The following is a 13,302-nucleotide window of genomic DNA, read 5'->3' as shown; positions in this document are numbered from 1 at the left end:
ACACGGCCCTGCCCTCGGCCGGCGGGTGCTTCGGAGCTAGGCCTCAGGGTTGGCAGCGGCCCGGAGCGGGGCTGCGGGGCATCCTGCGCGCGCGGCCCAGCCCTCGGCCGGCGGGTGCCGTGGAGTTAAGCACCAAGGTCAGCAGTGGCCCGGAGTGGGGGAGAGTTCCGGGCCCGGCGCGGAGCAGCACGGGCGCGTGCCTCGGCCCTCAGCCAGCGGGTGCCGCGGAGCTTAGCCCCAGGGGTCGGCAGCGGCTCGGAGTGAGGCCGCGGGATGGCCCGGGCATGCGGCCCGGCCCTCGGCCGGCGGGTGCCGTGGCGCTAAGCCCCGGGATCGGCAGCTTTCCGGAGCGGTGCCGACGGCCGGGCCCGGCGCGGGGTGGCCCGTGCACACGGCCCAGGCCTCGGCCGGCGGGTGTCGCGGAGTTAAGCCCCGGGTTCAGCAGCGGCCCGGAGCGGGGGAGAGGGCCAGGCCCGGCGCGGGGTGGTCCGGGCGTGAGTCCCGGCCCTCAGCCGGCGGGTGCCGTGGAGCTAAGCCCCGGGGTCGGCAGAGGCCCGGAGTGCAGCCGTGGGTCAGCTCGGGCGCGTGGCCCGGACCTTGGCCGTCGAGTGCCGTGGAGATAAGCCCCAGGGTCGGCAGCGGCACGGAGCGGGGCTGCTAGGCAGCCCAGTCACGTTGCCCGGCCCTCGGTCGGCGGGTGCCGCGGAGCTAAGCCACGGGGTCGGAAGCAGCCAGGAACGGGACCGTTGGCAGGGACTGCTGCAGGGCAGCCCAGGCGCGCGGCCCGTCCCTCGGCCGGCGGGTGCCGCTGAGTTAAACACCGGGGTCGGCAGCAGCCCGGAGCGGGGCCGAGGGCCGGGCCTGCTGCGGGGCGGCCCGGGTGTGTGGCCCGGCCCTCAGCCGGCAGTTTCTGCGGAGCTAAGCCCCGGGGTCCGCAGCAGCCCGGAGTGGGGCCTCGGGCCGAGCCAGGCGCAGGGCGGACCTGGTGCGCGCCCTGGCCCTCGGCCGGCGGGTGCCGCGGAGCTAAGCCCCGGGGTCGGCAGCGGCCAGGAGCGGGGCCGAGGGCGGGCCAGGCGCGGGGTGGCCCCGGGGCATGACCCGGTCCTCAGCCGGCGGGTGCCGCGGAGCTAAGCCCCGGTGTTGGCAGAGGCCCGGAGCGGGGCCACGTGGTGGCCCGTGCGCGCGGCCAGGCCCTCGGCCGGCGGGTGCCTTGGAGCTAAGCCCCAGAGTCAGCAGCAGCCCTGAACGGGGCCATGGGTCATCTCGGGCACGCGGCCCGAAACTCGGCCGGCGGGTGCCGTGGAGCTTAGCCCCGTGGACGTCAGCGGCCCGGAGCGGGGACGCGGGTCAGGCCTGTCGTGGGGCGGCCCGGGCTCGTGGCCGGGCCCTTCGCCGGCGGGTGCACGGAGCTCATCCCCGGGTTTGGCAGCGGCCGGGAGCGGGGCCGCGGAGAGGCCCGGACGTGCGGCCCAGACTTTGGGCAGCGGGTGCCGTGGAGCTAAGCCCCGGGTCGGCAGCGGCCCGGAGCGGGGACGCGGGTCAGGCCTGTCGTGGGGCGACCCGGGCTCGTGGCCGGGCCCTTCGCCAGCGGGTGCACCGGGGTCGGCAGCGGTCCAGAACTGGGCCGATGGCCGGGCCGCGTGCGGGATAGCCTGAGCTCGCGGCCCAGCCCTCCGCCGGCGGGTGCTGCGGAGCTAAGCCACGCGGTCGGCAGCGGGCCGGAGCGGGGCCGAGGGCTGGTCCGGGCGTAGGTCGGCCCGGGCGTGCGGCCCCGCACTCAGCCGGCTGGTTCTGCGGATCTAAGCCCAGGGGTCGGCAGCGTCCCCGAACGGGGCCGAGGGCCGGGCCGGGCGCGGAGCAGATATGGCTCGCGACGCGGCCCTTGGCCGGCGGGTGCCTCGGATCTAAGCCCCGGGGTCGGCAGGAGCCCAGAACGGGGCCGTGGGTCGGCTCGGGCGCGCGGCCAGGCCCTCAGCCGACGGGTGCTGTGGAGCTAAGCCCCGGGGTCGGCAGTGGCCGGAGCGGGGCCAAGGGTCGGGCCGTGCGCGGGGCGCCCAGGCCGCGCATCCCGGCCCTCCGACGGCGGGTGCCGCGGCGCTAAGCCCCAGCGTCGGCAGCGGCCCGGAGCGGGCCAGAGCGACGGGCCGCGCATGGGGCGGCCCGGGCACATGGCCTGGCCCTGGGCCGGAGGATGCCGCGGAGCTATGCCACGGGGTTGGCAGCGGCCCGGAGCGGTGCCGAGGGCCGGGTCAGCGCGGGGTAGCATGGGCGCGTGGCCCGGGCCCTCAACAGACGGGTGCCCCGAGGTCGGCAGCGGCCCGGAGCGGGCCAGAGCGCCGGGCCGCGCGCTGGGCGGCCCGGGTACATGGCCTGGCCCTCGGCGGGTGGATGCTCCGGAGCTAAGCCCCGGGGTCAGTAGAGGCCCAGAGCAGGGCCGCTGCGTGGCCCGGGGGCGCAGCTCGGCCCTCGGCCGGCGGGAGCCTCTGAACTAAGCCCCGGGGTCGGCAGATGCCCGGAGCGGGTATCCGGGGCGACCTGCGCGCGCGTCCCGGCCCTCGGCCAACGCGTGCCTCGGAGCTAAGCCCCGGGGTCGACAGCGGCCCGGAGTGGGGCCAGGCGCCGGGCCGGGCGCGGGGCACCCCTTTGTGGGCGGCCCGGCCCTCGTCCAGCGGGTGCTGCGGAGCTAAGCACCAGGGTCGGCAGCGGTCCGGAACTGGGCCGATTGCCGGGCCGTGTGCGGGGCAGCCTGGGCTTGCGGCCCAGCCCTCCGCCGGCGGGTGCTGCGGAGCTAAGCCACGCGGTCGGCAGAAGCCCGGAGCGGGGCCGAGGGCCGGTCCGGGCGTAGGGCGGCCCGGACGTGCGGCCCCGCACTAAGCCGGCTGGTTCTGCAGATCTAAGCCCTGGGGTCAGCAGCGTCCCCTAACGGGGCCGAGGGCCAGGCGGGGCGCGGAGCGGATATGACTCGCGACGCTGCCCTCGGCCAGCGGGTTCCGCGGAGCTAAGCCCCGGGTCGGCAGCATTCCAGAGCGGGGCCGAGGGTCGGGCCGGGCGCAGAGCGGACATGGCGCGCGACCTGGCCCTCGGCCGGCGGGTGCCGCGGAGCTATGCCCCGGGGTCTGCAGCGTCCTGGAGCGGGGCCGAGGGCATGGCCGGCTGCAGGGCGGCATGGGCATGTGGCCAGGCCCTCCGCCGGCGGGTGCCGCGGAGCTAAGCCCCGTGGTCGGCATCGGCCGGAGCGGGGCCGAGGCCCGGGCCGTGCGCGGGGCGGCCAGGCCGCGCATCCCGGCCCTTGGCCGACGGGTGCCGCGGAGCTAAGCCCCAGGTTTGGTAGCGGCCTGGAGCGGGGCCGAGGGACGGGCCAGGCGCCGGGCGGACCAGGAGTGAGGCCAGGCCCTCGGCCGGCGGGTGCCTCGGAGCTAAGCCCTGGGGTTGGTAGGAGCCCAGAACAGGGCCGTGGGTTGGCTCGGGCGCGCGGCCCGAACCTCGGCCAGCGGGTGCCGCGGAGCTAAGCCCCAAGGTCGTCAGCGGACCGGAGCAGGGCCGCAAGTCGGCTCGGACGCGCGGCCAGGACCTCAGCCGAAGGGTGCTGCAGCGCTAAGCCCCGGGGTCGGCAGCGGCCGGAGCGGGGCCGAGGGCCGGGCTGTGCGCGGGGCGCCCAGGCCGCGCATCCCGGCCCTCCGCCAGCGGGTGCCGCGGCGCTAAGCCCCGGCGTCGGCAGCGGCCCGGATCGGGCCAGAGCGAGGGGCTGTGCGTGGGGCGGCCCAGGCTCATGGCCTGGCCCTGGGCCGGAGGATGTCGTGGAGCTATGCCACGGGGTCGGCAGCGGCCCGCAGCGGTGCCCAGGGCCGGGTCTGCGCGGGGTAGCATGGGCGCGCGGCCCGGGCCCTCAAAAGGCGGGTGCCCCAAGGTCGGCAGCGGCCTGGAGCGGGCCAGAGCGCCGGGCCGCGTGCTGGGCGGCCCGGGTATATGGCCTGGCCCTCGGTCGGTGGATGCTCCGGAGCTAAGCCCCGGGGTCAGCAGAGGCCCAGAGCGGGGCCGCTGCGCGGCCCGGGGTCGCGGCTCGGCCCTCGGCCGGCGGGAGCCTCTGAGCTAAGCCCCGGGGTCGGCAGATGCCCGGAGCGGGGATGCGGAATGACCTGCGCGCGCGGCCTGGCCCTTGGCCAGCGCGTGCCTCGGAGCTAAGCCCCGGGGTCGACAGTGGCCCGCAGTGGGGCTGAGCGCCGGGCCGGGCGTGGGGCGCCCCTTGTGGGCGGCCCGGCCCTCGTCCGGCGGGTGCTGCGGAGCTAAGCACCGGGGTCGGCAGCGGTCCGGAACTGGGCCGATGGGCGGGCCGCGTGCGGGGCAGCCTGGGCTCGCGGCCCAGCCCTCCGCCGGCGGGTGCTGCGGAGCTAAGCCACGCGGTCGGCAGAAGCCCGGAGCGGGGCCGAGGGCCGGTCCGGGCGCAGGGCGGCCTGGGCGTGCGGCCCCGCACTCAGCCGGCTGGTTCTGCGGATCTAAGCCCTGGGGTCAGCAGCGTCCCCGAACGGGGCCGAGGGCAGGGCCGGGCGCGGAGCGGATATGGCTCGCAACGCTGCCCTCGGCCGGCGGGTGCCACGGAGCTAAGCCCCGGGTCGGCAGCGTTCCAGAGCGGGGCCGAGGGTCGGGCCGGTCGCAGAGCGGGCATGGCGCGCGACCGGGCCCTCGGCCGGCGGGTGCCGCGGAGCTATGCCCCGGGGTCTGCAGCGTCCCGGAGCGGGGCCGAGGGCAGGGCCGGGTGCAGGGCGGCATGGGCACGCGGCCAGGCCCTCAGCCGGCGGGTGCCGCGGAGCTAAGCCCCGGGGTTGGCAGCGGCCGGAGCGGGGCCGAGGGCCGGGCCGTGTGCGGGGCGGCCAGGCCGCGCATCCCGGCCCTTGGCCGGCGGGTGCCGCGGAGCTAAGCCCCGGGTTCGGTAGCGGCCCGGAGCGGGGCCGAGGGCCGGGCCAAGCGCCGGGCGGACCATGAGTGAGGCCAGGCCCTCGGCCGGCGGATGCCTCGGAGCTAAGCCCCGGGGTCGGCAGGAGCTCAGAACGGGGCCGTGGGTCGGCTCAGGCGCGCGGCCCAAACCTCCGCCGGCGGGTGCCGCGGAGCTAAGCCCCAAGGTCGTCAGCGGCCTGGAGCGGGGTCGTGTGTCGGCTCGGACGCGCGGCCAGGCCCTCAGCCGACGGGTGCCGTGGAGATAAGCCCCGGGGTCGGCAGCGGCCGGAGCGGGGCCGAGGGCCAGGCCGTGCGCGGGGTGCCCAGGCCGCGCATTCCGGCCCTCGGCCGGCGGGTGCCGCGGCACTAAGCCCCGGCGTCAGCAGCGGCCCGGAGCGGGCCAGAGCGATGGGCCGCGCGCGTGGCGGCCCGGGCACATGGCCTGGCCCTGGGCCGGCTGATGCCGCGGAGCTGTGCCACGGGGTCGGCAGCGGCCCGAAGCGGTGCCGAGGGCCGGGTCGGCGCGGGGTAGCATGGGCGCGCAGCCCGGGCCCTCAACAGGCGGGTGCCCCGAGGTCGGCAGCGGCCCGGAGCGGGCCAGAGCGCCGGGCCGCGCGCTGGGCGGCCCGGGTACATGGCCTGGCCCTCGGCGGGTGGATGCTCCGGAGCTAAGCCCCGGGGTCAGCAGAGGCCCAGAGCGGGGCCGCTGCGCGGCCCGGGGGCACGGCTCGGCCCTCGGCCGGCGGGAGCCTCTGAGCTAAGCCCCGGGGTCGGCAGCGGCCCGGAGCGGGGATCCGGGGCGACCTGCGCGCGCGGCCCGGCCCTCGGCCAGCGCGTGACTCGGAGCTAACCCCCGGGGTCGACAGTGGCCCGAAGCGGGGCCGAGCCCTGGGTCGGGCGCGGGGCGCCCCTTGTGGGTGGCCCGGCCCTCGTCCGGCGGGTGCCATGGAGCTAAGCACCAGGGTCGGCAGCGGTCCGGAACTGGGCCGATGGCCGGGCCACGTGCGGGGCAGCCTGGGCTCGCGGCCCAGCCCTCCGCCGGCGGGTGCTGCGGACCTAAGCCACGTGGTCGGCACCGCCCCGGAGCGGGGCCGAGGGCCGGTCCGGGCGCAGGGCGGCCCGGGCGTGCGGCCCCACACTCAGCCGGCTGGGTGCCGCAGAGCTAAGCCCCGGGGTCGGCAGCGGCCCGGAGCGGGGCTGCGGGGTGTCCTGTGCGCGCGGCCCCGCCCTCGGCCGGCGCGTGCCTCTGAGCTAAGCCCCGGGGTCTGCAGCGGTTCGGAACTGGGGGACGAGGGCCGGTCTAGGCGCGGGGCGGCCCGGGAGCGCGGCCCGGACCTCAGCCGGCCGGTTCGGCGGAGCTAAGCCCTGGGGTCGGCAGCGTCCCCGACCGGGGCAGGGTGCCGGGAAGAGCGTGGAGCGGACATGGCGCGCGACCCGGCCCTCGGATTCGGGTGCCATGGAGCTAAGCCCCGGGTCAGCAGCGTTCAGGAGCGGGGCCAAGGGCCGGGCCGGGCGCGGAGCGGACCTGGCGCGAGACCCGGCCCTCGGCCGGCGGGTGCCGCGGAGCTAATCCCTGGGGTCGGCAGCATCCCAGAGCGGGGCCGAGGGCAGGGCTGGGCGTGGAGCGTACATGGCGCGCGACCCGGCCCTCGGCCGGCGGTTGCCCCGAGCTAAGCCCTGGGTCGGCTGCGTTCGGGAGCGGGGCTAAGGGACGGGCCGGGCACGGAGTGGACCTGGCACGCAACCCGGCCCTCGACTGGCAGGTGCCGTGGTGCTAAGCCCCAGGGTCGGCAGCGGCGCGGAGCAGGGCCGCTGCGCGACTCGGGCGCAGGGGCCGTCCCTCGGCTGACAGGAGCCTCGGAGCTAAGCCCCAGGGTCGGCAGCGGCCCGGAGCGGGGCTGAGGGCCGGGCCAGGCGCGAGGCGGCCCGGGCGCGCGGCCCGGCCCTCGGCCGGCATGTGCCGCGGAGTTAAGCCCCGGGGGAAGCAGCGGCCCTGAGTGGCGCCGAGGGCCGGGCCCAGCGCGTGGGGGCCCGGGCGCGTGGCCCGGCCCTCAGCCGACAGGTGCGGCGGAGCTAAGCCCTGGGGTCGGCAGCGGCCCGGAGCGGGGCCGCGGTGTGGCCCGGGCACGCAGACTGGCCCTCATCCAGCGGGTGCCGCGGAGCTAAGCCCCAGGGAAGGCAGCGGCCCGGAGCGGGGCCGAGGGCCGGCCGGGCGCGGGACGGCCCATCCGCGTGTCCCGGCCCTCGGCCAGTGGGTGCTGCAGAGCTTAGCCCCGGGGTCGGCAGCAGTCTGGAGCAGGGCCGAGGGCCGGGCCGCGCGCTAGGCGGCCCAGGCGCGCGGCCAGACCCTCAACTGTCGGGTGCCGCGGAGCTAAGCCCCGGCGTCTGCAGCAGTCCGGAGCGGGGCCAATGGCCAGGCCACGCGCGGGGCGGCCTGGGCGCGCGGCCCAGCCCTCGGCCAGTGCGTGCCTCGGAGCTAAGCCCCGGGGTCGGCAGCGGCCCGGAGCGGGGCCGAGCGCCGGGCCTGGCGCGGGGCGCCCCTTGTGTGAGGCCCGGCCCTCGTCCGGCGGGTGCCGCGGAGCTAAGCACTGGGGTCGGCAGCGGCCCGCAGCGGGGCCACGGAGAGGCCCGGAAGCGTGGCCTATACTTTGGACGACGGGTGCTGCGGAGCTAAACCCCGGGTTCGGCAGTGGCGCGGAGCGGGGCCGCTGGGCGGCCCGGGCGCAGGGCCCGTCCCTCGGCCGACGGGAGCCTCGGATCTAAGCTCCGGGGTCGGCAGCGGTCCGGAACTGGGCCGATGGCCGGGCCACGTGCGGGGCGGCCTGGGGTCGCGGCCCAGCCCTCCGCCGGCGGGTGCTGCGGAGCTAAGCCACGGGGTCGGCAGCGGCCTGGAGCGGGGCCGAGGGCCGGGCCGCGTGCTGGGCCGCCCAGGCGCGCGGCCAGGCCCTCGGCAGTCAGGTGCCACGGAGCTAATTACCGGGATCTGCAGTGGTCTGGATCGGGGCCGAGGGTCGTGCCAGGCTCGGTGCGGCCCGTGCGCGAGTCCCGGCCCTCAGCCGGCGGGTGCCGCGGAGCTAAGCCCCGGGTCGGCAGCAGCCCGGAGCGGGGCCGAGGGCCGGGCTGCGTGCTAGGCAGCCCAGGCTCGCGGCCAGACACTCAACTGGCGGGTGCCGCGGACCTAGGCCTGGGGGTCTGCAGCAGTCCGGAGCGGGGCCAATGGCCAGGCCGCGCGCGGGGCGGCCAGGGCGCGTGGCCCCACCCTTGGCCAGCGGGTGCCGCGGAGCTAAACCACGGGGTCGGCAACGGCCCGGAGCGGGGCCGAGGGCCGGGACGGGCGCGGGTCAGCCCGGGCGTGCGACCCGGCCCTCAGCCGGCGGGTGTCGCGGAGCTACGCCATGGGGACGGAAGCGGTCCGGAGCGGGGCTGAGGGCTGGTCCGGGCTCGGGGCGGCCTGTGCGCGCGGCCAGGCCCTCGGACGGCGGGAGCCTCGGAGCTAAGCCCCGGTGTCGGCAGTGACCAGTACTGGGGCAGAGGGCCGGGCCGCGCGCTGGGTGTCCCAGGCACGCGGCCAGGCCCTTGGCCGCGGGTGACGGGGAGCTAAGCCACGGGGTCGACAGAGGCCCGGATCGGGACCGATGGCCGGGCCAGGAGCGGGGCGGCCCAGTCGCACGTCCCGGCACTCGGCTGGCGGATGCTGCGGAGCTAAGCTGCGGGCTTGGCAGCGGCCCTGAGCGGGGCTGAGGGCCGGGCTGCACGCTGGGCAGCGCAGGCGCGCAGCCAGGCCCTCGGCCGTCGGGTGCTGCGAAGCTAAGCCCCGGGGTCGGCAGCGGCCCGGAGTGGGCCAGAGCGCCGGGCCGCGCGCAGGGCGGCCCGGGCACATGGCCTGGCCATCGGCCGGTGGATGCCGCGGAGCTAAGCCATGGGGTCAGCAGCGGCCCGGATCGGTGCCGAGGGTCTGGTCGGGCGCGTGGTGGCATGGGCGCGCAGCCCAGGACCTCACCCGGCGGGTGCCGTGGAGCTAAGCCCCGGGGTCAGCAGAGGCCCGGAACAGGGCCGCTGGATGGCCCGGGGGCGCGGCTCCGCCCTCGGCCGGCGAGTGCCTCGGAGCAAAGCCCCGGGGTCGGCAGCAGCCCGGGGCAGGGCCGCGGGTCGGCTCGGATGCGCGGCCCGGACCTCGGCGGGTGGGTGCCGTGGAGCTAAGCCCCGGGTTCGGTAGCGGCCCAGAGCGGGGACGAGGGCCAGGCCAGGCACGGGCCGGACCGGGAGCGCGGCACGGCCCCGCCGGCGGGTGCCACAGAGCTAAGCCCTGGGGTCAGCAGCGGCCCGGAGTGGAACCGAGGGTGGGCCGGGTGCGGGGTGGCCCGGTCGCACATCCCGGCACTCGGCTGACGGGTGCCGCGGAGCTAAGCCGTGGGCTCGGCAGCGGCCCGGAGCGGGGCCGAGGGCCGGGCCGCGCGCGGGGCGGCCCGGACGGGTGGCCCGGCCCACGGCCGGCGGGTGCCGCGGAGCTAAGCCCCGGGGTGGGCAGGAGCCCGGAACGGGGCCGTGGGTCGGCTGGGCCTGCGGCCCGAACCTCGGCCGGCAGGTGCCGCAGAGCTAAGCCCCGAGGTCGTCAGCGGCCCGGAGCGGGGCCGCGAGTCGGCTCGGACGCGCGGCCCGGACCATGGCCAATGCGTGCCTCAGAGCTAAGCCCCGGGGTCAGCAGCTGCCCGGAGCGGGGCCGAGCGCCGGGCCGGGCGCGGGGCGCCTCTTGTGGGCGGCCCGGACCTCATCCGGCGGGTGCCGCGGAGCTAAGCACCGGGTTCGGCAGCGGTCCTAAACTGGGCCGATTCCTGGGCCGCGTGCTGGGCGGCCTGGCTCGTGGCCCAGCCCTCCGCCGGTGGGTGCTGCGGAGCTAAGCCACGCGGTCGGCAGTGGCCCAGAGAGGGGCCGAAGGCTGGTCCAGGCGCAGGGCGGCCCGGGTGCGCGGCCCCACACTCAGCCGGCTGGTCCGCGGATCTAAGGCCTGGGCTTGGCAGCGTCCCCGAACGGGGCCAACGGCCGGGCCGGGCGCGAAGTGGACATGGCGCGCGACCCGGCCCTCGGCCGGCAGGTGCCGCGGAGCTAAGCCCCAGGTCGGCAGCGTTCCGGAGCGGGGCAGAGGGCCGGGCCGGATGCGGAGCGGACCTGGCGCGCGACCTGGCCCTCGGCCGGCGTGTTCCGCGGATCTAAACCCTGGGGTAGGCAGTGTCCCCGAGCGGGTCTGAGTGCCGGGCCGGGCGCGGAGCGGACATGGTGTGCAACACGGCCCTTAGCCGGCGGGTGCCGCGGAGCTCAGCCCCGGGTCGGCAGCACCCCGAAGCAGGGCCGCAGGGCGGCCCAGCGCATGGCCCGGCCCTTTGCCTGCGGGTGCCGCGGAGCTAAGCCCCGGGGTCGGCAGCGGCCCTGAGCGGGGCCGAGGTCCAGGCCGGGCGCGGGGCGGCCCGGGCGCCTTCCCGGACCTTGGCCGGTTCGGGTGCGGTGCGGCCCGTTCGCTCCAGCCTGGCTCTCCGCCAGCGTGTGCCTCGGAGCTAAGACCAGGGGTCGGCAGCGGCCAAGAGCGGGGACGAGGGCCGGTTCGGGTGCGGGGTGGCCTGGGTGCACGGACCCACCCTCAGCCACCGGTTGACGCGGAGTTAAGCCCCGGGGTTGGCAGCGGCCCGGAGAGGGGCCGAGGGCCAGGCCGGGCACAGGGCGGCCCGGGCGCCGGCCCGGCCCTCGGCTGGCGGGTGCCGCGGAGCTAAGACCCAGGGTCGGCAGCGGCCTGGAGAGGGGCAACGGGGGGGGGCCCGGACGCGGGACCCATCCCTCGGCTGGCAGGTGCCTCGGAGCTAAGCCCCGGGGTCGGTAGTGGCCCAGAGCGGGGCCGTGGGCCGGTTCGGGTGCGGGGCCGCCCATTCGCACGGCCCGGCCCTCGGCAGGCGTGTGCCGCAGAGCTAAGCCCCGGGGTCGGTATCGGCCCGGAGCGGGGACGCGAGGCGTACCTGGTGTGCGGCCCGTCACTCGGCCGGCGGGTACTTCAGAGCTAAGGCCCTGTGTCGGCAGCGGCCCAGAGTGGGGCCGAGGGCCGGTTCGGGCGCGGGGAAGCCAGGGCGCATGGCCCCGTCCTCGGCCAGCGGGTAAGCCCCGGGGTCGGCAGCGGCCTGGAACAGGGCCGAGGGCCGGGCCAGGCACGGGGCGGCCCGGGCGCGCGTTCTGACCCTCAGCCGGCGGGTGCCGCGGAGCTAAGCCCCAGGGTCGGCAGCAGCCAGGAACGGGGCCGGGGGCCGGGCCGGGCGCGGGGAGGCCTGGCTGCGCATCCGGGCCCTCGGGCGGCGGGTGCCGCGGAGCTAAGCCCCGCGGTCGGCAGCGGCCCGGAACGGGGCCAGGGGCCGGGCCGGGCGCGGGGCGGCCTGGCCGCGCATCCGGGCCCTCGGGCGGCGGGTGCCGCGGAGCTAAGCCCCGGGGTCGGCAGCAGCCCGGAGCGGGACCGAGGGCCGGGAAGGGCTCGGGGTGGCCCAGGCGTGCGACCCGGACCTCGGCTGGTGGGTGCCACGGAGCTAAGCCCCGGGGTCGGCAGTGGCCTGGAACAGGGTCGAGGGCCGGGTCAGGCGTGGGGCAGCCTGGGCACGCGGCCCGACCCTCGTTCGGCGGGTGCCGGGGAGCTAAGTCCCGGGGTCGGCAGTGGCCCGGAGCGGGACCGAGGGCCGGGAAGGGCTCGGGGCGGCCCAGACGCGCGACCCGGACCTCAGCCGGCGAGTGCCGGGGAGCTAAGCCCCGGGATGGGCAGCGGCCCAGAGCGGGGCCCAGGGACGGTTCGGGTGCAGGGCGGCCAGAGTGCGCGACCCCACCCTTGGCCAGTGGGTGACGCGGAGCTAAGCCCCGGGGTCAGCAACGGCCCGGAGAGGGACCCAGGGCCGGGCCAAGCCCGGGGCGGCCCAGGCACTTGGCCCAGCCCTCGGCAGGCGGGTGCCGCGGAGCTAGGCCCCGGGGTCGGAATCGGCCCGGAGTGGGGTAGAGGGCCGGGCCTGGCGCGGGAATGCCCGGGTGCCCGGCCCGGGCCATGGCCGGCGGGTGCCGCGGAGCTAAGCCCCGTGGTCAGCAGGGGCCCGGAGTGGGGCCGCGGGGCGGTCATGGCGCACGGCCCGGCGCTCGGCCCAAGGGTGCCGCGGAGCTAAGCCCCGGGGTCAGCACCGGCCCAGAGTGGGGCTGCGGGGCGGCCCGGGTGCGCGGCCCGTCCCTCGGACAGCGGGTGCCGCGGAGCTAAGCCGCGGGGTCGGCAGCGACCCGGAGCGGGGCCGAGGGCCGTGCTGGGCGCGGGGCGGCCCGGGCGTGCGGCCTGGCCCTCGGCCGTCGGGTGCCGCGGAGCTAAGCCCCGGGGTCGGAATTTGCCCGGAGTGGGGTAGAGGGCCGGACCTGGCTCGGGGCGGCCCGGGCGCGCGGCCCGGCCCTCGTCCAGCGAATGCCGCAGACCTAAGACCCGTGGTCGGCAGCGGCCCGGAGCGTGGCCGATGACCGTGCCAGCCGCGGGGCGGCCCGGGCGTGCGGCCTGGCCCACGGCCGTCGGGTGCCTGGGAACTAAGCCCCGGGTTCGGCCGGCCGGCCATGTATCTGCTCTCCTTAGGTATGAGCCTCATGGGATGTGGTTGAACACTCCACCCACGAGTGCAGTCCTTCTCCGGCTGTCCCTCTCTTTCTGACCCATTTCACTTAGCATGAGACGCACTGCGCGTCTATCCACGGACTCGTACTCTTTTTGCTGGCTGGCTCGCTTGCATGCTTGCTTGCTTCCTTCTTTGCTTTTGCTTGCTTGCTTCCTTGCTTGCTCGCTTACGGTTGCTTGTTTTTCTTTTTATACATACGTACACACGTACGTGTGTACGTATGTACGTACATATGTATGCTTGTATATTATATATATGTGTACATATATATGTATTTTTTTATAAATGTCTTGAATGAATCGCCGTGAGGTACAGGGACAAACTGACAAAACTTTCTTCCCTCCCCCCATCTCTCCCCATCCCTCCGTCTTCCCTCCGCGTCCATCTCCAGAGATTCCAATCGGGGTCACGGGGTGCAAGCTGCCATAGTTCACGTGTGGGACAGGTGCCTGACTTGACTCCCATTCTATTTTTTTTTCTGCCATCCGGACCCGGATCCCTCGGCTATGTCCCCAGCCTCACGTGTCCCTTAGGTTCGTGGTGTCACGTCTCCATCCCGAGGTCGTTTTGAAACGCGTTAAGCCACGTGAAACACGCACTCGCGCATGCACCCACCCACCCACTCACTCACACCCGCCCTCCCTGCAACACCACCGCTTCACAGTGACCGATTCGGGAAATGTTGAAGAGAAACGAGCGGGTGGTCGTG

The sequence above is a fragment of the Sorex fumeus genome, unplaced genomic scaffold (assembly GCF_029834395.1).
Source record: "Sorex fumeus unplaced genomic scaffold, SorFum_2.1 ptg000098l, whole genome shotgun sequence".
Lineage (NCBI taxonomy): Eukaryota > Metazoa > Chordata > Mammalia > Eulipotyphla > Soricidae > Sorex > Sorex fumeus.
The sequence above is the reverse complement of the archived record's forward strand: the minus strand, read 5'-3'. Positions refer to the sequence as shown.